We start from the raw sequence: 23,244 nt of genomic DNA, 5'->3' as shown, positions 1-23,244 counted from the left end.
ACATTATATACAACTGGTTTAAATACATCAACTAGAAGACAGAGATCGCAGATTGGATTTTAAAATATGACCTGCCCAACTATATTTGCTGTCTACAACAATTTCATTTCAAATAATGACGCAGGTAGATGAAAGTAAAAGGATGGGGAAATATATGTCATGCAAGCATTAATAAAAGAAAGCAAGAATGGCTATATTAATATCAGATAAAGTAGGCTTCAGAGCAAAGGAAATTACCAGAGACAGAAAGGTACTTTATAAAATAATAAAAGAGGGGCGCCTGGGTGGCTCAGTCGTTAAGCATCTGCCTTTGGCTCGGGTCCTGGGATCCAGCCCCACATCGGGCTCCAGCCTCAGCAGAGAGCTTGCTTCTCCCTCTCCCTCTGCTCCCCCTTCCCACTCATGCTTTCTTTCTCTTTCTCTCTCAAATAAATAAATAAAATCTTTAAACAAATAAAAAATAAAATAAATAAATAAAATGATAAGAGTCGATCGACTAAGAAGTCATAGCAATTCTGTGTATGTACCAAAAAAAACAGAACTGCAAAATATGTGAAGAAGAAACTGATAGAAGAAATAGACAAATGCACAATTATAGTTGAAAACTCCAACATCTCTAAACAATTGATATAACAACTAAAGCAAATATCAGCAAGAGTGTAGAAGAACTCTCCAACATCATTAGCCAATATAGAACACCTGACCCAACAGCAGAATATACATTCTAATACGCATTCTTTTCAAGTGCCCATTGAATATACACCAAGATATAAATTGGACAATAAAACGAACCTCAACAAATTTAAAGGAACTGAAAAAAAATAGAACAAAGCTAAAAATCAATAACAGAAAAATATTAGGAAAATATCTGAATACTTGGAAACTAAACAACTCACTTCTAAATAATTCACGGATCCAAGAAGTCTTAGCCCCACATCACATCGGGCTCCTTGCTCAGCAGGGAGCCTGCTTCTCCCTCTGCCTCTGCCTGCCACTCCCCCTCTTGTGCACTCTCTCTCTCTGTCAAATAAATAAATAAAATCTTTTTTAAAAAATGAAAATGTAATATATTGGGCACCTGGGTGGCTCAGTCTGTTAAGCGTCTGCCTTCAGCTCATGTCATGATCCCAGAGTCCCCAAATGGAGTCCTGCACTGGGCTTCCTGCTGAGCAGGGAGTCTGCTTCTCCCTCTGACCCTCACCCAACTTGTGGTCACTCTCTCTCTCTCTCTCAAATAAATAAATAAAATCTCTAAAAAAAAGAAAAAAAATGTAATATATTAAAATTTGTGAAACAAAGTAAAACAATGCTAAGAGAAAAATGTATAGCACTAAATGCATACATTAGAAAAGAGGAAAAGTCTCAAATCAGTAATCTAAGCTCCCACCTCAAGGACTTAGAAAAAAGAAAAGGCAAAATATACTCAAAGCAAGGAGAAGGAAGGAAATATAAAGACAAGGGCAAAAATCAATGAAATTGAAATCAATGGAGAAAATCAAAAGAGTTGGTTCTTTGAAAAGATCAATAAAATTGACTAACTTCTAACAAGACTAACAAAGAAAAAGAGGGCCAAGACACAAATTACCAATATTGTGAATGAAATAGGAGATATCACTATAGCCCCTGCAGACATCAAAAGGATAATAAGGGAATTCTACAAACAATTCTACATACATAAATTTGACAACTTTGGTGAAATAGACCAATTCCTAAACACACACACACACACACACACACACACACACACACACACACACTACCACAACTCACTCAAAATGAAATAGGCCATGTGAATAGTCACATGACTATATAGAAATTGAATTCATATTTTTAAAATTAAAAAGAAAAGAAATCTCCAGGCCCAAATGGCTTTTTTTTTTAAAGATTTTATTTATTTCTTTGAGAGAGAGAGAATGAGAGAGAGAGAGAGAGAGCACAAGAGGGGGGAGGGTCAGAGGAAGAAGCAGTCTCCCTGCTGAGCAGGGAGCCCGATGCAGGACTCCATGGGGGGCTGGGGGGTGCGGGGAACAACTCCGGGATCATGACATGAGCTGAAGGCAGACACTTAACCAATTGAGCCACCCAGGCACCCGCCAAATGGTTTCACTAGACAATTCTACCAAATGTTTAAAGAATTAATGCTGGGATGCCTGGGTGGCTCAGTCAGTTAAGTGTCTGCCTTCCGCTCAGGTCATGATCACAGGGTTCTAGGATTGAACCCCACACCAGGCTCTCCACTCAGCAGGATATCTGCTTCTCCCTCTCTGTCCCTCCCCCTGCTTGTGTTCTGTCTCTCTCTCAATTAAATAAATAAAATCTTAAAAAAAAAGAAGGCTCTTTCAATATTCAAAAATTAATCAGTATAATTAACCATATTAACAAGCTACAGAAGAAAAATTACATGATCATATCAATTGATGCAGAAAAGACATTTGACAAATTTCAACATTTATTCATGATACAAATTGTCAGAAAAATATGAATAGAAGGGAAACTCCTCAATTTGGTAAAAGCATCTACAAGAAGCCCACAGCAACATTATACTTAATGGTGAAAGACTGAATGCCTTCTCCTCCCAAGATAGGAATAAGACAAGTATATTCACTCTCATCACTCTTATTCAATATGGTGCTGGAAGTTCTACCCTGTGCAATAAGGCAAAACAAAACAAAGTAAAAAAGCAGAGCACTGAGTACTGAGTTCAGCAAAGTTGCAAGATATAAGATAAGCATACAAAAATCAATTTATTTCTGTATACTAGCAATGGACATGTGGACGCACACCAAGACTAAAAATATAGTACCGTTTACAATCACCCCAAAAATAATGAAACACTTGAGTGTAACTCTAATAAAATATACACAGGACTTTTGTGCTGAAAACTATAAATACAATGCTGTTGAAAGAAATTTTTAAAAATCTAAATAAAAGGGGGCCCCTGGGTGGCTCAGTCAGTTAAGCATCTGCCTTCAGCTCGGGTCGTGATCCCAAGGTTCTGGGATTGAGCCCCACATCGGCTCCCTGCTCAGCGGGGAGCCTGCTTCTCCCTCTCCCTCTGCCTGCCACTCACCCTGCTTGTGCTCTCTCTCTATCTCTTTCTGTCAAATAAATAATAAAATAAAAAATTTTTTAAAATCTAAATAAAAGGAGAGATATAGTGTGTTTGTGAACTAGAAGATTCAATATAGGTGAAATATCGATATGTTGATAAAGACAGATAAACATAAATGGAATATAGAATATAGATGAAGATGCAGCATAGATGTCAATCTTCCTGAAATTGATGTACAGATATAATGCAATTCCTATCAAAATCCCAGCAAGATTTTCTTGCAGATAAGGCAGTTATTCTAAAATTCAAATGGAAAGGCAAGGAACTAGAATAGCTAAAAATAATTTTGAAAAAGAAGAAAAAAAGTGGAAAGAATAAGTCCACAGTAATCAAGATTGTATGGTATTGGTGGAGGGATAGACACAGAGATCAATGGAATACAATGGACAACCCAAAAGCAGAAACACACAAATAAGCACAACTGATTTTTGACCAGGTGCAAAAGCAATTCAATGGAGAAAAGACAGCCTTTTCAGCAAATGGTGCTGGAGCAATTGTACATCCATGACCAGAAAATGAACCTCAACCTAAATCTCACACCTTATACAAAAATTAACACAAGGGACGCCAGGGTGGCTCAGTCAGTTAAGTGGCTGCCTTTGGCTCAGGTCACGATCCTGGGGTGCTGGGATCAAGTCCCATATCGGGCTCCCTGCTCAGCGGGGAGCTCACTTCTCCCTCTGCCTGCCACTGCCCCTGCTTGTGTGTTCTCTCTGACAAATAAATAAAAATCTTTTTAACAAAATGAACTCAAAATGGATCACAGACTTAAATGTAAAATGTAAAACCATAAAACATTTAGAAAAAAAAGAAAATATTCGGGATCTAGAGCTAGGCAGAGTTCTTAGGCTTGACACCAAAAGCATGATCCATAAAAGGTGAAACTAGCAAATTGGATTTCATCAAAATTTAAAATGTTTGTTCTGTAGAAGACCCTGTTAAGATAAAAAAGACAAGGTACAGGGGCGCCTGGGTGGCTCAGTCAGTTAAGTGTCCAACTCTTGATCTCAGCTCAGGTCTTGATCTCAGGGTCATGAACTCAAGCCCCACATTGGGCTCCATGCTGGGCATGGAGCCTACTTTAAAAAAAAAAGAAAGAAAGAAAGAAAGAAAAGACAAGTTACAGAGTGGGAGAAAAATATATGAAAACCATATACCTGACAAAGGATGAGTACTTAGAATATGTCAAGAACTCTCAAAATTCAACAGTAAAAAAAGCAAAAAATTCAGTTAGAACACAGACAAAACACATGAAGAGACATTTCACCAAAGAAGATAGATGACAAATAAGCACATGAAAAGATGTTCTTCATTATTAGCCATTAGAGGAATATGCATTAAAACCACTATGAGAAATCATCACATACCTACCAGTATGGCTAAAATAAAAAGTAACGACAATACCAAATTCTGACAAAGATGCAGAGAAAATGGACCACTAATATATTGCTGGTGGTAATGTAAAATGATAGGATTTGGCAGGTGTTTTTTTAAACTAAAATGCCATTATAACCCAGCAATTGAGCACCTGGGCATTTATCTCAGAGATATGAAGACTTAAATTTACACAAAAATCTGTACACCAATGTGTGTTGCAGCTTTATTCATAATAGTTCCACAGTAGAAACAATCCAGATGTCCTTCAGTGGATGAATGATTAAACAGATGTAGTACATCTAGACCTTGGAACACTACTCAGCAGTAAAAGGTAATAAACTATTGATAGATGTATAACATAGGTAGATCTCCAGTGAATTATGCTGAGTGAAAAAAAAAGCCAGTTCCAGAAGGTTACATATTAGATATTTCATTCATGTAACATTCTTGAAATGCCAAAATGATAGAAACAGAGGATAGATTAGTGGTTGCCAAGGGTTATGGAGCGGGTGGGAGCAGGAAAGAAGGGGATGTGGTTATAAATGGCAACATGAGGGATCCTTATAATGATCAAAGTATTTTGTATCTTGACTATCAATGTCAATATCCTGGTTATGATACTGTACTATAGTTTTTCATGATGTTACCATCGAGGAAGACAGGGTAAAGGGTGCATGGAATCTTTATTATTTCTTCTTTTTAAAATATTTTATTTATTTTTTATTTTTCTAAGTAATCTCTACACCCAACGTGGGGCTTGGACTCACAACCCTGAAATCAAGTGTCACATGCTCCACCACCTGAGCCAGCCAGACACCCCAGGATCTTTATTATTTCTTACAAGTGCTTGTAAATCTACATTTATCTCAAAATTAAATTTTTTAAAACCAAAAAAAACTCCTTATTTTTCATAAGTCTGCAAGGTTCAGCTAATATAGACCAGGTGGCTCTGCTGATCTTGGCTGGCCTCACTCATGTCTGTAGGGGTTTAGCAGATTGAAGCTGGGTTCCTCTGTTTCAGCTGGGGAACTTGACTCCATTCCATGTATCTCTCATCCTCAGCAGGCAGGCCTGGATATGTTCTCATAGCTACTACACAGTGCACAAGAAAGCACAAGAAAGCAAGCTCTAACGGACAAATCTTTTCAAGCCCAGGCTTTGGTCTTGGCTTTGACATTGTAAAGGTTGAAGCAAGTTACAAACTTAGCCCAGAATCGAAGGACAAAGCAGATCATTCTAGTCATGATGGGGGGGCACCACAAAGTCATACACATGGGCACAGGGAGAGAGGAACAGCTGGGGCCATAAAGGACTCTATGGCACTATCCCAGATCACCTCCAGGACTAAAACCACCTATCACCACTCTTCCTTCACTTAGTAAGGCTGTGGCTATTCTGTGTTGTTTCTGGGACCTTACAACAGGATCTGACTGTTTCTTGGCCAAAGAGAGGTCACAGGGGAAGAGAATATACAACGTCTAAAACCTTCCTACATTGAGCCAATCTGCTTCTAAATGTCCCACTGCCACGTGCCTCCACCCTCCCCAGACTCAGTCTTTACTCCATCTGCCACCCGCATCTGAGTCTCTTCCCACCCCTTACATCTTCTAGAATCCTGTGCCTTTCCTAGCACTCACCAGACTTTATTTCATTTGAATCCCTGTCCAAAGCCACTGAGATCAGTTCTTTGGGCCTCCCATTTCCTTATCTGCAAAAGATGGATAATAGCAGTACCTACGTGGCTTCATCAGTGTTGATGTGAGGATGAAACAATGTAATTCACATAATGAGTTTACCCTGCCTGGTGCATAGTAATCCCTCAATAAATTGTAGTGGCTTTATTTTCTTTTAAGATGGAAGCAAGGGGCATGCTTAGTCTGACTGCAGGCCATTAAAGGAATTCCAGCATTCCAAGTGAGAACTCTGAAAATATTTCTCCATAGAAACACTGTTCTACACTGTGATTGTATTCTGTATGACTATTATTACTCTTAACGATTCTATGGTTCTGGTGTTTCAGCTTAATCCTGCACGTTAAGTGGGCTCTCCTGGACTGGCCTGGCAAAATTAACCACCATGAGGAACACTATTGCAGGGGGAAAAGGTGAGTTCCAAACAAGTCCCTTACAAATGAACTTTTGAAATAGAACCCACTCTTAAGTCTGATATTGCCTAGAAATGAATGTTATGAAGGCAGATACTTTGGCAGATACCGGAAATGTATCAGGCTGATATATTCTAGTGACCTGGACTCTCTGAGCAAGAACCTTATGAATGAGGCCAGATGGCAGAGGTACTCAGGACCAAGGGTAGGAAGCAAAACCGTGTTGTAAAGAAAACTAGGTAGACTTCGGGGGTTGGGGGTCAATGGGAGATCACAATCAATACCTGGGTATGCAGCAGTTAGGGAGACTTGGAAAGGAGCCTCGAAAACGGGGAAAACAGGGTCCTGAGAGCAATACCAGAGGGGTACCTACTTGATGTTGAGAAGCCTATGAAAATGAAAAGGTTGTAGCCAAAAGCTTGTAGAAGTCTATCTGGGACCCAGGCAAGAAAGGAATAGCTAGACCCGTAATTTGTTTTTTTTTTTTAATTTTTTTTATTTTTAAGATTTATTTGAGAGAGCGAGAATGAGAGAGAGTACATGAGAGGGGGGAGGGTCAGAGGGAGAAGCAGACTCCTCGCTGAGCAGGGAGCCATATGCGGGACTTGATCCTGGGACTCCGGGATCATGACCTGAGCCGAAGGCAGTCGCTTAACCAACTGAGCCACCCAGGCGCCCGCTAGACCCGTAATTTGAAAATGAAATGGAATGGCTAGAAGGAATAGAAAAACTATAGCTTCAAGGCTAAGAGCCTAGAAGAAATGGGTTCAGGGCCTCCAGGTGGAAGTGCTTGATAAGGTTTGAATAATGCTATAATCTGAAGCTAGGCTTCGAGGTTTCAGGATACAACCAGGAGACACTCAGGACTTTTCACTGTAGTAAAGTTCAACATGAAGTTGACCTTCTAGGTGCACAGGACAGCAAAGAGCAGAACGGGCGAACGTGAGAGAAGGGATATTGCAAGAAACAAAGCAAGTGGGGAGAGGAGCTGGGTTCTGTGGAGGTACAGTCCCCTTTGCACACTGGGCTAGTGAGAGCCAAGAAGGCACCTGAGTGAGAGCCAGCCATCCCTAGAGCCAGGTCTACTGGGCTCGGTCTCACACCAGTTAGCGCGCCAGGCACCCCTCCCATCTGCTGTGTCTGGGACTCCATGTGAACCCTAACATGGCACCAAGATCTTTAGTGATGTTGAAATGCAGCTAGCTAACAAGGGAGCTCAGGGATGTATCCTACATTCCTGCCTACCACATACGCCTCTCCTTGAATAGCTTCACTGATGGAATCCCACTTCTCCTGAGGCTCCCATCTCCTTATTAAAGTACTGTCATGTGAAGAATTCTCTCCAATCAGCTGGATCAAATCTGCCCCCTGGTGACTCCTAATCCCCGGTTCTTGTTCTGCTCTCTGGAGCTAAGTAGCTAAATCTAATCCTTCTTCCCCCTGAGACCCGGTTCCATTCCCCTTAAATCTTCTCTCTTCTAGGATAAATGGCCCACATTACATAACCTTAATAACCAAGTCAATGAACATTTCCTGATGGCCTTAATGTGAGCAGAGCACAGTGCACATGCTAAGTGAATAAATTGTCTCTTTGCTCTTCAGGTAAACAGGGTGAAGGCAGAAGCATGGATAAAAAACTCTAATACAAAGAAGACTGGTAAGTACTATAAAAAATGTTCAGAACTTGCTATGGTGAAGCTCTGGGGAAAGTGTAGACCAGTTCATCTTGGGGGGATCTGAAAAGGCTTCTAAGAAGTGGGATTTGAGCTGGAACTTTAAAGACTTTGACAAGCAGATGCAGGGAAAGAGGCGGGTGGTAAACCAAGCAGAGAATATGGGCTGGAAGACCCTGGTTCTTAATTTCCTACTTGATTTTGAGCGTATCTAAAATGAGGGCCCAAGGGCGCCTGGGTGGCTCAGTTGGTTAAGCGACTGCCTTCGGCTCAGGTCATGATCCTGGAGTCCCGGGATCGGGTCCCGCATCGGACTCCCTGCTCGGCGGGGAGTCTGCTTCTCCCTCTGACCCTCCCCCCTCTCGTGTGCTCTCTCTCTCATTCTCTCTCTCTCAAATAAATAAATAAAATCTTTAAAAAAAATAAAATAAAATGAGGGCCCAAACTAAATGATCTCTAACATCTAGTGATAGAGACCCAAAAGGGTATGAGTTGGAGCATTCCAACTTAGGCAAGAGTCCAAACCTCCCCATATCAAGGGAGTTGTGTGCATGTTTGGGACAGGGGATTGGCGGGGGAGGATAAGAAGAGGATCATTCCTTCACTGCTCTGCCTGTCACACTGATACAGCACCCTTCACCACTCTGACTGTGTCATTTTGGGATCCTGACAATGTCCTTCTTAGAATGGTGTCCTTCTTAGAATACCAGTTACTATGAGCCACACACCTTTGGAAACATTACATATTTACACTTACATCCCACTAAATCCTCAGAACAACCCTATGAGATAAGTACAAGTTTGAGTTTTCCCACTTTACAGATGAGAAAACAGAGGCACCAAGAGATTAAATATCTTGCCCAAAGTTCCTTGAGCTAGTCTTACAGTGGAGCTGGGATTTGAACTCAGGGAGTCTGGCTCCCTGCTTTACTTCTTCACTAGAAACCACAAGGGCAGAACAGGGCACAGCTCTGTAGACACGCTCTGCCTCACCAGGAGAGAGTACTGTGACACCGTTGCTCCTTATGCATTCTTATTACCTCAGCCTAAGACAACATCAGCTTTCTTGGCAGCCAGAGCACATCGATGATTCATGCCACGCTGGAGCTCACCTAAAGCCCCTAAAACACTTTTGACAGGAGCTGGTCTTAAACCAGGTCAGTCCCATTCTGCTCACATGTAGTTAATTAGTTAATCCCAAATGCTGGGTTTTTCTTTAAGCCTCATGATAGGCTAGGTTTTAGCTCATAGTTTCACCCAACAATAATTTTGAAACACGATATGTTAGCCAATATTATCTCTCTCAGTTCAGTAATAATATAACATGAACAGCTAGTGGTCATTGGAGCATTCCTTAACTGAATGTTTTTCATATAGTATCTTCTAGAGTATTTTAGTCTTTACCTGAAGTCTTTTATGATTGTTGTTGTTGTTACTGTTATTCCCATTTAAGGGGACAGAAAATCAAGGCTAGCGAATTTAAGAAACTTGCTCGACATCCAGATAGGAAGTGACAGACGCAAGGTTCATATCCAGGTGGGGCCAGAACTCACCCACAGGCTTTCTCACCTCTTTGCGTCATCCATAACCTTGCCATTATCTAAGTCAATCACAAAGAAATGTGAAACAGGGGCGCCTGGGTGGCCATTATCTAAGTCAATCACAAAGAAATGTCAAACAGGGGTGCCTGGGTTAAGTGTCTGCCTTGGGCTCAGGTTATGATCCTAGGGTCCTGGGATGGAGCCCCGCATTGGGCTCCCTGCTCCGCAGGAAGCCTGCTTCTCCCTCTCCAACTCCCCTTGTTTGTGTTCCCTCTCTCACTGTCTCTCTCTCTGTCAAATAAATAGATAAAATCTTAAAAAAAATAAAGTCAAAACCCCTGTGCCCTTTCGAAAGAAAGAAAGAAAGAAAAAAATGTCAAACAGAATCAAGGACAGAACTCAGAGTTAAATCATGTCCCACCAGGCATATATGAACCAATTATCCATGTAGTCATACAGAGATGGAGGCATTTTTTTACATAATATTGAAAGGCCCGAGAAGTGCAGTAATTTGCCCGAGCTCACACACTGAGGAAAGAAAGGCAAATGTAAAGAAAACAATCCAGAGAGCTCAGGCTCTTCATTCCATCAGCACACACTTGGAGTAGAAATCAGTAGAAATAAACCCAAAAAGTTTTGCAATTACAGCGTCATCTAGACTGCAATTCTCCAATTTATTCATATGCATCTCATGAGAATCTTTATCAAAAACCTTGCCAGAGTGAGCGTGCACTTTATCAAACACACCCCCTGACCCGTGTCAGGGATGAGTTTGCCCTGACGGACTCTCAGCAAACACTCAGAACCCCCATTCTAATGGTTCGTAAATCATCTGTTTAATAATGCAGTGCAGGATTTTGCGGGGAATTGCCGTAGGTGAGCTTTTTGAGGCACCCCAACTCCCTAAAAACTGTACAAGTCATGTCCAGTCATTTGGCGCCACCGCACTACAGTGGCCCTGGGGCTCCCCGCACTGGGCCTGTCTTTCCTTTTTTTTTTTTTTTTTTAAGTTTTTTTTTTTTTTTTTGAGAGAGAGAGAATGAGAGAGAGAGAGCATGAGAGGGAGGAGAGTCGGAGGGAGAAGCAGACTCCCTGCTGAGCAGGGAGCCCGATGTGGGACTCGATCCTGGGACTCCAGGATCATGACCTGAGCCGAAGGCAGTCGCTTAACCAACTGAGCCACCCAGGCACCCCTGGGCCTGTCTTTCCTTAGAGCTGATAACGCACCTCCGCTATCTCCTCTTGACTGAAAGCTTCAACTTTTCTCTATCATTTCCCACTGAGACTGTTTTCCATAGTAGAGAAGAGACAAGTCACATTGAACCAGAATGGTTCTGTTTTCTTTCTGCTTTCTGTTGTAAATGAATCTTAAAAAAAACCAAAAAAACAAAAGCACTCTTCTTTTGTCATTAATATTTTCTCTTTTTTAAAGATTTTACTTATTTATTTGAGAGAGAGAGAGCGCGCGTGCGTGCGCACACCCACACAGCGGGGGAGAGGCAGAGGGAGAAGGAGAAGCAGACTCCCTGCTGAGCAGGGAGCTGGACGTGGGGCTCCATCATGACCTGAGCCGAAGGCCAACGCTTAACTGACTGAGCCAACCAGGTGCTCCATCTTTTGTCATTAATATTTTCAAGAACCTCAGCTGACACTCCAGGCCTATTCCACTCTTTTATATTTGCTTTTTGCCCTAGCCACTGACAAAGACTCTCGTCTTCACTGAACTATAGCCAGGCTCCTTTGAGCCCAAGGAGGACCCATCCTTGGGCATGTTCTCCAAGAGCCCAGTTTTTGCAAGAATCCTGCCAAGTTGGTTTAGCTGGAATCTCCCACCCTTGATATCAGATCACCCTTGATATCTGACCAGATTCCTTCATTCCCAACCATTCCCCAGGGAATGTCTGGCCGCCCTGGCCTGCCTCCTGCCAAGAATCTTATCAGGTTGGTTTAGCCAGATTTCTGCCCCCCTTATCCCTAATTCTTCTTCTTGGCAATTTTCCATGCACTGACCCCTCCACCTTGTTCCTTGGCTAGGAAGTCCCACTTTGCCCTGTTGGATTCAAAACTAAGCCCAGTCTCCCTCCCCTACTGCAAAACTTCACTGCCGTGCCATCAAAAGGAATGAGATCTTGGCCATTTGCAACCACGTGGATGGAACTGGAGGGTGTTATGCTGAGTGAAATAAGTCAATCAGAGAAAGACATGTATCATATGACCTCACTGATAGGAGGAATTCTTAATCTCAGGAAACAAACTAAAGATTTTATTTATTTATTTGAGAGACAGAGAGAATGAGAGAGAAAGCACATGTGATGGGGGGAGGGTCAGAGGGAGAAGCAGACTCCCTGCTGAGCAGGGAGCCCGATGCGGGACTCGATCCAGGGACTCCAGGATCATGACCTGAGCCGAAGGCAGTCGCTTAACCAACTGAGCCACCCAGGCGCCCGATAGGAGGAATTCTTAATCTCAGGAAACAAACTGAGGGTTGCTGGAGTGGGGGTGGGGTGGAGGGAGGGGGTGGCTGGGTGATAGACATTGGGGAGGGTATGTGCTATGGTGAGCGCTGTGAATTGTGCAAGACTGTTGCAATATTAACATAAAAATAAAAAATTTTAAAGAAAAATAAACTTCACTGACGTGGTCCCTATACCTAGTCCTGAATATGGTCCACCTTATCATTTTAACAAGCGACAGAATAACTTTTTAATGACTCCTTTGGGCACATTTTGCATGTGTTCTTTTAAAATGAGAGCTCATGCAAGAACTACCTTTTGGCCTCAAAATCAAATGTTTTCCCTTGGCTTCCTTCTCCAGATCACTCCCTTCTACTTACTACCTAGTAAGAGGCAGAATCAGGATTCAGCTCCAACCAGTTCACCTAGACAGCCTGAGCCTTCATGATACTGTTATTATTTGTAAATGGGTCAATAACTAAGTGGTTAAAAACAGCCAATGCCAGAACCTCAAGATCTCCATCCAAATGCCTCTCAATTAGACAATCAAAGAAGAGCCTGAAGGGAACATGAGGTGCAGAGAATTAAGTGATTTAACCACTGTTAGGAGATACTTTTTCAAAGGTGAAATAAACAAAGCTGGACCCTGGATTATGGTAAAGACAGATTTTATTTTTTTTTATTTTTTTATTGTTATGTTAATCACCATACATTACATCATTAGTTTTTGATGTAGTGTTCCATGATTCATTGTTTGTACATAACACCCAGTGCTCCACGCAGAATGTGCCCTCTTTAATACCCATCACCAGGCTAACCCATCCCCCCACCCCCCTCCCCTCTAGAACCCTCAGTTTGTTTTTCAGAGTCCATCGTCTCTCATGGTTTGTCTCCCCCTCCGACTTACTCCCCTTCATTCTTCCCCTCCTGCTATCTTCTTCTTTTTTTTTCCTTAACATATATTGCATTATTTGTTTCAGAAGTACAGATCTGTGATTCAACAGTCTTGCACAATTCACAGCACTCACCATAGCACATACCCTCCCCAATGTCTATCACCCAGCCACCCCATCCCTCCCACCCCCCACCACTCCAGCAACCCTCAGTTTGTTTCCTGAGGTTAAAAATTCCTCATATCAGCGAGGTCATATGATACATGTCTTTCTCTGATTGACTTATTTCACTCAGCATAACACCCTCCAATTCCATCCATGTCATTGCAAATGGCAAGATCTCATTCCTTTTTATGGCTGCATAATATTCCATTGTGTATATATACCACTTCTTCTTTATCCATTCATCTGTCGATGGACATCTTGGCTCTTTCCACAGTTTGGCTATTGTGGACATTGCTGCTATAAATATTGGGGTGCACGTACCCCTTCGGATCCCTACATTTGTATCTTTGGGGTAAATACCCAGTAGTGCAATTGCTGGATCGTATGGTAGCTCTATTTTCAACCGTTTGAGGAACCTCCATACTGTTTTCCAGAGGGGTTGCACCAGCTCGCATTCCCACCAACAGTGTAGGAGGGTTCCCCTTTCTCCGCATCCCCGCCAACATCTGTCGTTTCCTGACTTGTTAATTTTAGCCATTCTGACTGGTATGAGGTGGTATCTTATTGAGGTTTTGATTTGGATTTCCCTGATGCCGAGCGATGTTGAGCACTTTTTCATGTGTCTGTTGGCCATTTAGATGTCTTCTTTGGAAAAATTAAAGACAGATTTTAAACAGTAAAGTACTATTGCAATGGGGAAAAGAGTCCAATGTGAAATTAACGAAACTTGGATTTGTTCAGGGGTGAATGAGTGAATGAGAGCCAGTGATTGGAAAGGGATTAGAGAGCCAGTGAGCAGAATAGAGTGAAAAATTTCAAAATGGAAGGGAGGGTTGGTCCATGTGAAACCATCTGGGTTGGTTAGGCTCCTACCCTCCCAGAGACTGGCAGACAGGGGCCTTGTGTTCAGGTGTTGGCTTGAACAAACAGTAAGTTCTTTTGTGATCCTTGAGTTTGCTCAGCAGGCACTTTAAGGGGGCCTAGCTCAGGCCACTGTAGGGATGTGGCCATGTGGTCTTGGAAATTATGTTAGTGGTCCATTCAAGTTTTTCTGGGCCAAGATTGAGGCCTAGTCAATAAAAGACTCAGAATGAGCCTGGCTAGAATGTGGTCCAAAAAAAAAAAAAAAAAAAAAAAAAAAAAGAGAGAGAGAATCTTTGTCAGTTCCCACATAATACAAAAGAACATGTGTCATATATTGTTATTTACCTCATTAACAGATGGTGGAACTGGTATAATATTACAACCAGTTCAAAGGTGAACTCTCAAACTGCCACACATTCATAGTCAGCTAAGGAATACTGGAATCAACTGACAAACAAAGGCAAACTGGAAAAACGGGTCAATACCCTCAGGACAATCAACAACCCCATTCCACTGGGAAACCATCTGCATTTTAATGGAAGGAACACTTTGCATTATTATCAGTCTCCTGTAAGTCAGCTTTTTTCTCTACGGAGTTGTAAAAGAACCCAATCCGTGGAAAGCAAGCAAAGGTGCCGATGGTATAAAATCAAATAATCTCCAAAGTTTCCAGCATTCCATTGAAAAGATATCCAATAATATCTTTTTGTCCATTTCAAAATCTTCTTGTTTTTCCCTACACCAAGCTCAACAGCAGTAAAAGTGAATTAAGAAAATCAAAAAGAGGGGCGCCTGGGTGGCTCAGTCTGTTAAGCGTCTGCCTTCGGCTCAGGTCATGATCTCAGGGTCCTGGGATCAGGCCCCTCATCGGGCTCCCTGCTCAGACGGAAGTCTGCTTTTCCCTCTCCCTCTGCCCCTCTCCCCTGCTCGTGCTCACTCTCTCTCTCTCTCTCAAATAAATAAATAAAATCCTAAAAAAAAAAGAAAATCAAAAAGATGATTGAAAAGCATCAATGATCAGGGATAGATCTATAAAGCAAGTATTAGGAAGACAGTCATTTTCAGTGGTTAGGTTCCTGAACTCTGAAGCCTCACCGCCTAGGCTCCTTCAAACCCCAACTTGGCCACTTTTGGTTGTATTATGGTGGGCAATTGTACTCGGTTTCCCTGTGCATCAAATTCCCCATCTGTAAGATGGACATAACAAGTACCTATTACACAGCTGAGGTAATCACTGATAAAAGCTCAGTAAATTACAAGCCACCATGATGCCTGTTGGTGCCTGTGGCCATGAAAGCATGCCTATCTTTAGTCTACAAGGCAATGCTTGGCTAGGCCAGAATTCTATCTTCATGATCGCTAAATTCTACACTAAGCCAACATTAATTCTTTCTCCTAAGCTTCCCATTGCCTCTAGTAGACTAACCAGTTCCTCTCTGCCAAGTGTAAGATTCAAGTGTAGGCAAAATTTATCACCATTTCTTCCTTTGACTTTAGAGATGACATTAGCATCAAGTATGAGGTTCTCTTTGTTCATCGGGAATGTTTAGCAAAAGTCAAGTTAGTTTAAATCTGCTGTCACAATTAAACTCTGCTTCTATGCCAGTGTGTTCTCTGTAACCATTATCCATCTTCCTTCTGGTTATACCAACCCCCCAACATTATTGCTTCAATTCCTTTATTTTGTCTTCATTCGAACATTCTAACCACAACTTACAGGATTTCCTTACAGGTGTAGAGGAGGGAGAAAACCGTTTTCCTTAGCCTATTAGGTACCTCACCTGGGACCCTGCAAATTAGACAAAGGCAGATTAACAACAGAAAAACAAATATAAGTTTATTAACACATACAGCTTACATACACATGGGAGAAACTCGGTGATGAGTAACTCAAAGGGGTGGCTAGAACTTGGGGCTTATATAGCATCTTAACAGAAGAACAATACATCTACACAACTATAGCAGACAAAGAAGCAGTTATTAACAGGCATGCAAGCACTGGCTGTGGCCATCCCCCAGGGCTCAGAGCAAAGGGAATAGGCAAAAATCCTCATCTTTGAGTCTTACCCAGGAAAGTGCACTTTACAAGCTGCTGCCTGAGGGTCTTGCTTCTAATTAGCAAACATCTAAGTGCTAACTGCAATCCTTCCTGGAGCCTGAAAGAGCTGGTGGGCACTTTCCCTGCCTCCTCCCTCCTACTGGCTCCAATAATAAAACCAAATTGTTGGTATCTCCTTGGAAGGATCTAGATGTGTCAACACATCTAGTGCCTCAACTTTTAAGGCTGCCACCTGAGAAATGGGCTGCCAAATCACTCAGCTCTGATAGCCAACATGGCCTGCCTCTGCCTTCTCCCCCTAGCCCATTCCAAATCACCAGTGTCTCCCTGGAAGGAACTTACACACATGTGTGGCACCCCAGCTTTTGCAGATGCCGGCCAAAGGACAGACCCCCAGATCACCTGGTTCTGAAAGCCAATAGGGCTTGCATTCACAGATCCCACAGGACTGTAGCAAACAATGAAGCTGTTCTTAATGGGTGCAAGAGCACCCACATTCACAGCTATACCCTGAGGTCCAGTGCAAAGGGAGCAGGCAAAAAAGCCCATCTCCCAGTTTCTACAGGAAGGGCCCTAATTACATACTTTCCCAGCTGCTCCCTAAGGGTTTGGCTTCCGATCAGCCTGCATCTAGGTGCAAACTATGATTCTCCCCTTTGGGACACTGACAGGCACACCCTCAACTACTGGGCGCCACTAAGAACAAAGCATGGTTAATCACAAAGAGAGAGGCAACTAAGAGCCACTAGTAAAGAGATTGAATCAGTACTCAAAAGCTTCCCAGCAAAGAAAATGAAGATGGCTTCATTGGTAAATTATACCAAATATTTAAAGAATTAATACCAATGCTTCTCAGTTTCCCAAAAAATAGAAGACAAGGGAACACTTCCAATCTCATTTTATAATATCAACATTACCCTGATACCAAAACCAGACAAGAACACTACAAGAAAAGAAAAGTAAAGGCTAATATCCCCAGTGATTCAAAAACCCTAAAAAATATTAGCAAACCAAATTTAACAATACATTAAAAGAATCAATACACTATAATCAAGTAGGATTTATTCCAGAGATGCAAGGATGGTTCAACATTCACAAATCAATATGATACACCACATAACAAAATGGAAGATAAAAATCATATGATCATCTCGGAGAAAACATTTGACAAAATTCAATTCATCTCATGATGAAAACTCTCAACAAACTGGGTATATAAGGAACATACCTCAACATAATAAAGGTCGGGCACCTGGGTGGCTCAGTTGGTTAAGCGACTGCCTTCGGCTCAGGTCATGATCCCGGAGTCCCGGGATCGAGTCCCGCATCGGGCTCCCTGCTCGGCGGGGAGTCTGCTTCTCCCTCTGACCCTCTTCCCTCTCGTGCTCTCTATCTCTCATTCTCTCTCTCTCAAATAAATAAATAAAATCTAAAAAAACAAAACAAAACAAAAAACATAATAAAGGCCAAACATGACAAACCCACAGCTAGCATCATACTCAGTGGTGAAAACTGAAAGCTTTCCCTCTAAGATCAGGAATAAGACTAAGATGCCCACTCTAGGCACTTCTATTCAACATAATACTAGAAGTCCTAGCCAGAGAATTAGGCATGGGACAGAAATAAAAGGTATCCAAACAAGAAAGGAAAAAGTAAGTTCATCTCTATTTGTAGATGACATACTATAACCCGGAAGATTCCACCAAAAAAAAACCTCTTAGACCTAATAAATGAATTCAATAAATTTCAGATACAGAATGCAATATACAAAAATCAGTTGCATTTATATATACTAACAATGAACTAGTGGAAAAGAAAATGAAGAAAACAATCCCATTTACAATATCCCATTTACAGTAGCATCAAAAATAATAAAGTACTTACCCATGAATTTAACTAAGGAGACAAAAGATATATACCCTGAAAACTGTAAAACACTGGTGAAAGAAATTTAAAAAGACACAAATAAATGGGTAGATATTCATGCTCATGGATGGGAAGAATTATTGTTAAAATGTCCATACCACCCAAAGTCATACACAGATTCAGTGCAATCCCCATCAGAATCCCAGTGGCATTTTTCACAGAAATAGAAAAATAATCCTTATAAGGATCCACACACACACACACACAAAAGGCAATCCTGAGCAAGAAGAATGAAACTAGAGGCCACACTTCCTGATTTCAAACTCTATTACAAAGCTGTAGCAATCAAATCAGTACGGTACTGGCATAAAAACAAATACATAGATCCATGGAACAGAAGAGGGGGCCCAAAAATAAACCCATGTGTATATGGTCAATTAATTTTCATCAAAGGAGCCAAGAATATGCAATAGGGAAAGGGTAGTCTCTCAAAAAAAACAGGATATCTTCCTGCAAATGAATGAAACACACAAAAATCAACAAAATTGATTAAAGACTTGATTGTAACACCTGAAACTGTAAAAACTGTTAGAAGAAAACATATGAGTTAAACTCTTTGGCATTGGTCCTGGTGTTGATTTTTTGGATTTGACACCAAAAGCAAAGGGAACAAAAGCAAAAATAAGCAAATGAGACTACATCAAACTGAAAATCTTCTGCACAGCAAAGGAAACCATGAACAAAATGAAAAGTCAGCATATGCTGTGGGAGAAAACATTTGCAAACAATATGTCCAATAAGGGGTTAATATCCAAAATTTACAAGGAACTCCTACAACTTAATAGCAAAAAAAAACTACCAATTTTTTAAATGGGCAAAGAACCTCAACAGACATTTTGCCAAGAAAGAGTTACAGAGAGCCATCAGCCCATGAAAAGATGCGTGCAATCTCTAATCATCAAGGAAATGCAAATCAAAACCACGATGAGTATCAGCTCACACCTGTTAGGGTGTCTATTATCAAAAAGGCGAAGGCACCTGGGTGACTCGGTTAAGCGACTGCCTTCAGCTCAAGGCATGATCCCAGAGTCCGGGGATCGAGTCCCGAATCGGGCTCCCCACTGAGCGGGGAGTCTGCTTCTCCTTCTGATCCTAGCCCCTCTTGTGCTCTCTCACTCTCTCTCTCAAATAAATAAGATAAAATCTTAAAAAGAAAAAAAAAAGGCGAGAAATGTTAAATGCCCGTGAGGATGTGGAGAAAAGGGAACTCTTGTGCCCTGTTGGTGGGAATGTAAACTGGAACCCACTCTATGGAAAACAATGTGAATGTTCCTCAAGAAATAGATATAAAATAGAGTATTTTCAGCCTTAAAAAAAGAGGGAAATCTTGCCATTTGTGACAACATGGATGAAACTGGAGGGCATTATGCTAACTGAAATAAGCCAGTCAGAGAAAGACAAATATTGCGTGGTATCACTTATATGTGGAATCTGAAAAACAAAAACAGACTCATAAGAAACAGGGTGGAACCAGGAGCTGGGAGGTGGGGAAATAGGAAGAGGTTAAAGGTTACAAACTTTGTTCTAAGACGCGTAAGGTCTGAGGATCTAATGTATAACATGGTGACTATATAGTTGATAAGACTGTATTGCAAAATCAAAATTTAAGAGAGAACTTAAGCGTTCTCACCAAAAAAAAAAAAGGTATGCGATGTGATGAATATGCTAATTAACTCCATGATGAAAATCCTCTCATAATGTAGCAGATATAGTTTCATATACCAATCATGATGTACATTTTAAACATATTACAATTTTATTTGTCAGTTACACCTCAATAAAGCTGAGCAGGGGAAAGAAATTTGTATAGAAGTGATAAGACAAAGTAAAAGGGCTTTAGGGCTTTTGGGGTGGCAGACTGTGGGAAGGTAAATATACGGGGGAAACTAATGGAAGATTAGGGTTGTTTTAGTAAGGTTTCTCTGTCGATTCCTCTGGTGCCAGCTCTAGGCTGGTCCCTATTATGTGCTAGCTTGTTGGTTATGGGAGTTGCCAACTTGAATGATTAACGGGAGTTCTCTGTCCTTGATAAGCCTACCTCCTTGTGCCAGATCCCCCTTTCTTGTGTTTGTACTTAACCTTGCCAAGACCTCATGGGATTGTAAAGGTTTCTGCAACCAGTGTCGCTAAGTTATACAACTCTAGCCCATACTATGCGATTTAGTTATTGATGCTATGCATTTGTTGATTCTTGAACCGTTTCAAATGAATCTCTCTTTTTTTTTTTAAGACTAAGTTGGTTTTTTAAAAGATTTTATTTATTGAGAGAGAGAGCATGTGCGCACATGCGCACAGGCATGAGCAGGGAAGAGGGGCAGAGGGAGGAGAGAGAACCTCATACAGACTCCCCACTGAGCGCACAGCCCCATGTGGGGCTTGATCTCATGACCCCGAGATCATGATCTGAGCAAAAATCAAGAGTCAGACGCTTAAACCACTGAGCCACCCAGGGACCCCAAAATGACTAAGTTTTTTTAAAAAGAAAAACCATTCTTAATATTTTGAGACCCCCTAAGTTGACTGACGTCCACATGTCATACGCCGTAAATACTAGTTTGCTGGTTAACACTCACTTTGAGTCACCAAAGAACTGACTTTCCCATAACCACTTTCCGTTTGTTTCTCCTGGATCTGTTTGCCTAACATTTAAACGGCCAGTTCTTCCTTCACTTTTATGAAATTAGCCTTAATTCCTCTTTCCCCATTCACACTTCCTTCATCTTCACGTTTTACTGGCAGGCTCCCAAGGTTTCACGATCACACGTATGGCCATAAATGTCTCTTTCGGTTAAGGATCTGGATAGAATGTAAAATCATTTTTAATTCTCTTCTTTCATATACATAGGGAACTCCATCTTTAAAATTGTGGGAGGAAAAATGAGTTTTTGTGGCTTCCATGGCTGGGGTTAGAGTCCATTTTTAAGGCTTGTCCAGTGGTTCCATTTGAATATAATCTTCAAATCACAGAGGAGGGGTAACAGGATATATAACGTGAAGCTAGGAGGGCCAGGGTTTGGCTTTCAGCTCCACTGACAGGCACCACTAACAAAATACGTTGCTTCCCGGAGCCTGATTCCTCATCCGTAAGATGGGAATCCTAGCACCTGCCCCTCCATATTAAGATTAAGTATGTGGACAATGCCTGTCCTCTATCAGGTGGCCTGTAAACATTTGCTAAACTGATGAAATGTAAAGAATGTAAAGAACTATCAGGAAAACACCCACTTAATCTTCCAGAAGGGCAGCCCGAGGTTTTGATAAAGGATGCAGAACTACTTTTAGAGTCAAATTACGTGGGCAAAGGTCGGCCCCTCCTTCAGTTAAAAAGCTGGGGGCAGGGCTTAAGGAGGAAGTGACAGTCCTTCCCTGAGCCTCACTTCAGCCTTGGTCCTCAACCTGAGGAGGCTATAGCCCATGGAAGTCCTGATCACATGAGCCTCCCTCCGTGAGAAGCCAAGAAGACCAGGTGAAAGTTTCCTCTTAAGTTCTGTGTAGAGAGACTCAGGTCTAGAAATATCCTTGCTGCCACCTGACCTGAAGAGGCGGAAACCCGTGCCAGCCGCATTCCCAGGTAAACCCAGGAAGCACCAGTCTTGGTTCTCAGCCTTCCCAGGAGGACACAGTTGGGTCTTCAGTCCTGGTTTTGCTAGGGAGGCAAATCTAATCAAGGGAGAGGTTTATAGGGATTATTAGAGAGTTCTTATCATGTCAGTCTTGGGAAGCAAGATGACAGCTAAGAATCTGGGGTGATTTCCAGGAAAAGGAGAGAAAGATATATGGGGTTTCTCTTTCATTTCTCCTTTGCTACAGAAGGTTTGAGATAGTGCAGTTAAGCATAAATAACTGGCTGAATCACTTTTTAACATTATGCAGTCCCCTCTCATTGAGTGTGTGATGGCTTGTGTGATGACGTGACCACAGGTGGGTGGCCAGAGCCCATGGAGATGCCGACTCCCTCGCCGAGAGCAGGGATGGGGCTGAGGACAGGAATCCCTGGGTTTGCCCGAGCACCTGGTGGGAACGTGGTCTAGCTCTGGCTTGACCCTCATTGGCTTCCCTGAGGACAAGGCCCCAGTAAAATGGGCAATCCCTCTCCCTTCCCTCTAGAAAGCTCCCTCCTCTCTGAGTCCCTGCCCCACTCTGAGCCTGGGTGCTTTTTCACTAATGTGCCCCAAGGCTCTCTCAGTTTAGTTTCTCTGGTGGGGAAAATGAAGACAGGTTAACCTCATTTCACCCTTAGGATTAAAAAACAGGTCATCCTCAGAAATGACAAACAGGGGACAGGCATGGAGATACTAGGAAGTCTGAAGTTCAGGGAGGAAGGGAAAAGGGCAGACAGGCTCCGAAGGGCCCAGGGGGCATAGGGTGCTGACAGGGAGGCTCCAGGCAGCCAGACATAATTTAGCTGACCATCTGGCTTGGGAAGCCCCCTTGGGGATGAGTGTCTAGGGGCGTGAGTGACACCCGGGCCTCACCGGTCTGTCCCGAACAGTGGAAGTCGGCTGTTCTGCTGAGCCTGTGCAGGTGCCCTCCCCGCCCTGCCCCCCCACCTGGCAGGCCCAGAGCACAGGGGACTGAGCCAAATTCTGCCCAGTTTGCTCCAAGCACTCGTGGCAGCGTCTGCTGGAACCATGAAGCACTCATGCTTCTGCATGACCCGCCATGGGAAGGGAAGTGAAATCTAATCTCCGCAAGTGAATCCACTGCTAAAAATTCCCAAAGCGTGTCTGATGATAACAACAGAGGAGCTTCCCAGCAGGTTTGGCCTTCTCGGCTCCGCCAGTGCTCCCCAAGGCCAGGCTGCGGGCACCCCGGGGGGACTTTGGCCATTTAGGAGGTTGGGGGGAAAGGAACCATGAGAGAGGGAAAAGAGGCAAATTCAAGAAGCTAAGCTTGGTAACCTTGCTTTTGGAAAGTAGATTTGCAGCCGTTTGTTCCAGATAAGGATGTGAACAGAAGGTGGGAGGGGGAGGCTTGTGCCCCCGGAGTCCCTGAGTTAGCATAAGCCTCACAGGTGTTATTCTGCAGCGGATTCCCCAGTCCTGGGTCTGATCCAGCCGGTGGGGGAGCCGGGCTT

General features: G+C 42.5%; 1 protein-coding gene and 1 long non-coding RNA gene across 4 annotated transcripts in view; one reads left to right on the top strand and one right to left on the bottom strand.

Moving 5' to 3' along the window:
- Nucleotides 1-2,495: 2,495 nt before the first annotated feature.
- LOC112829979 (uncharacterized) lies at nt 2,496-6,366 on the bottom strand. 2 transcript variants are annotated; one of them, XR_003209812.2, is made up of 4 exons: nt 6,286-6,366; nt 6,127-6,197; nt 5,430-5,581; nt 2,496-2,645 (listed from the first exon to the last, which is right to left on the bottom strand). It is a non-coding gene; the product is annotated as an uncharacterized lncRNA (long non-coding RNA). The 2 variants fall into 2 exon arrangements; XR_012374001.1 differs by lacking the exon at nt 2,496-2,645 and having other exon boundaries at nt 5,255-5,581.
- Nucleotides 6,367-6,490: 124 nt separating this feature from the next.
- The window catches only part of BCL2L14 (BCL2 like 14), a 34,492-nt gene continuing 17,738 nt past the window's right edge, over nt 6,491-23,244 (top strand). The window contains exons 1-2 of one of the 2 annotated variants that reach the window (XM_025879971.2): nt 6,491-6,593; nt 8,196-8,250. The gene's annotated coding sequence lies outside the window, so the exon portion shown is untranslated. Of the gene's footprint in view, nt 6,594-8,195; nt 8,251-21,542; nt 21,739-23,244 lie in introns of those variants that run through there. The other variant, XM_025879972.2, reaches the window with a different exon arrangement.

Source organism: Callorhinus ursinus, unplaced genomic scaffold (assembly GCF_003265705.2).
Source record: "Callorhinus ursinus isolate GAN/ISIS: 27379988/994484 unplaced genomic scaffold, GSC_fseal_2.0 scaffold27, whole genome shotgun sequence".
NCBI lineage: Eukaryota > Metazoa > Chordata > Mammalia > Carnivora > Otariidae > Callorhinus > Callorhinus ursinus.
The sequence above is the reverse complement of the archived record's forward strand: the minus strand, read 5'-3'. Positions and strand labels throughout refer to the sequence as shown.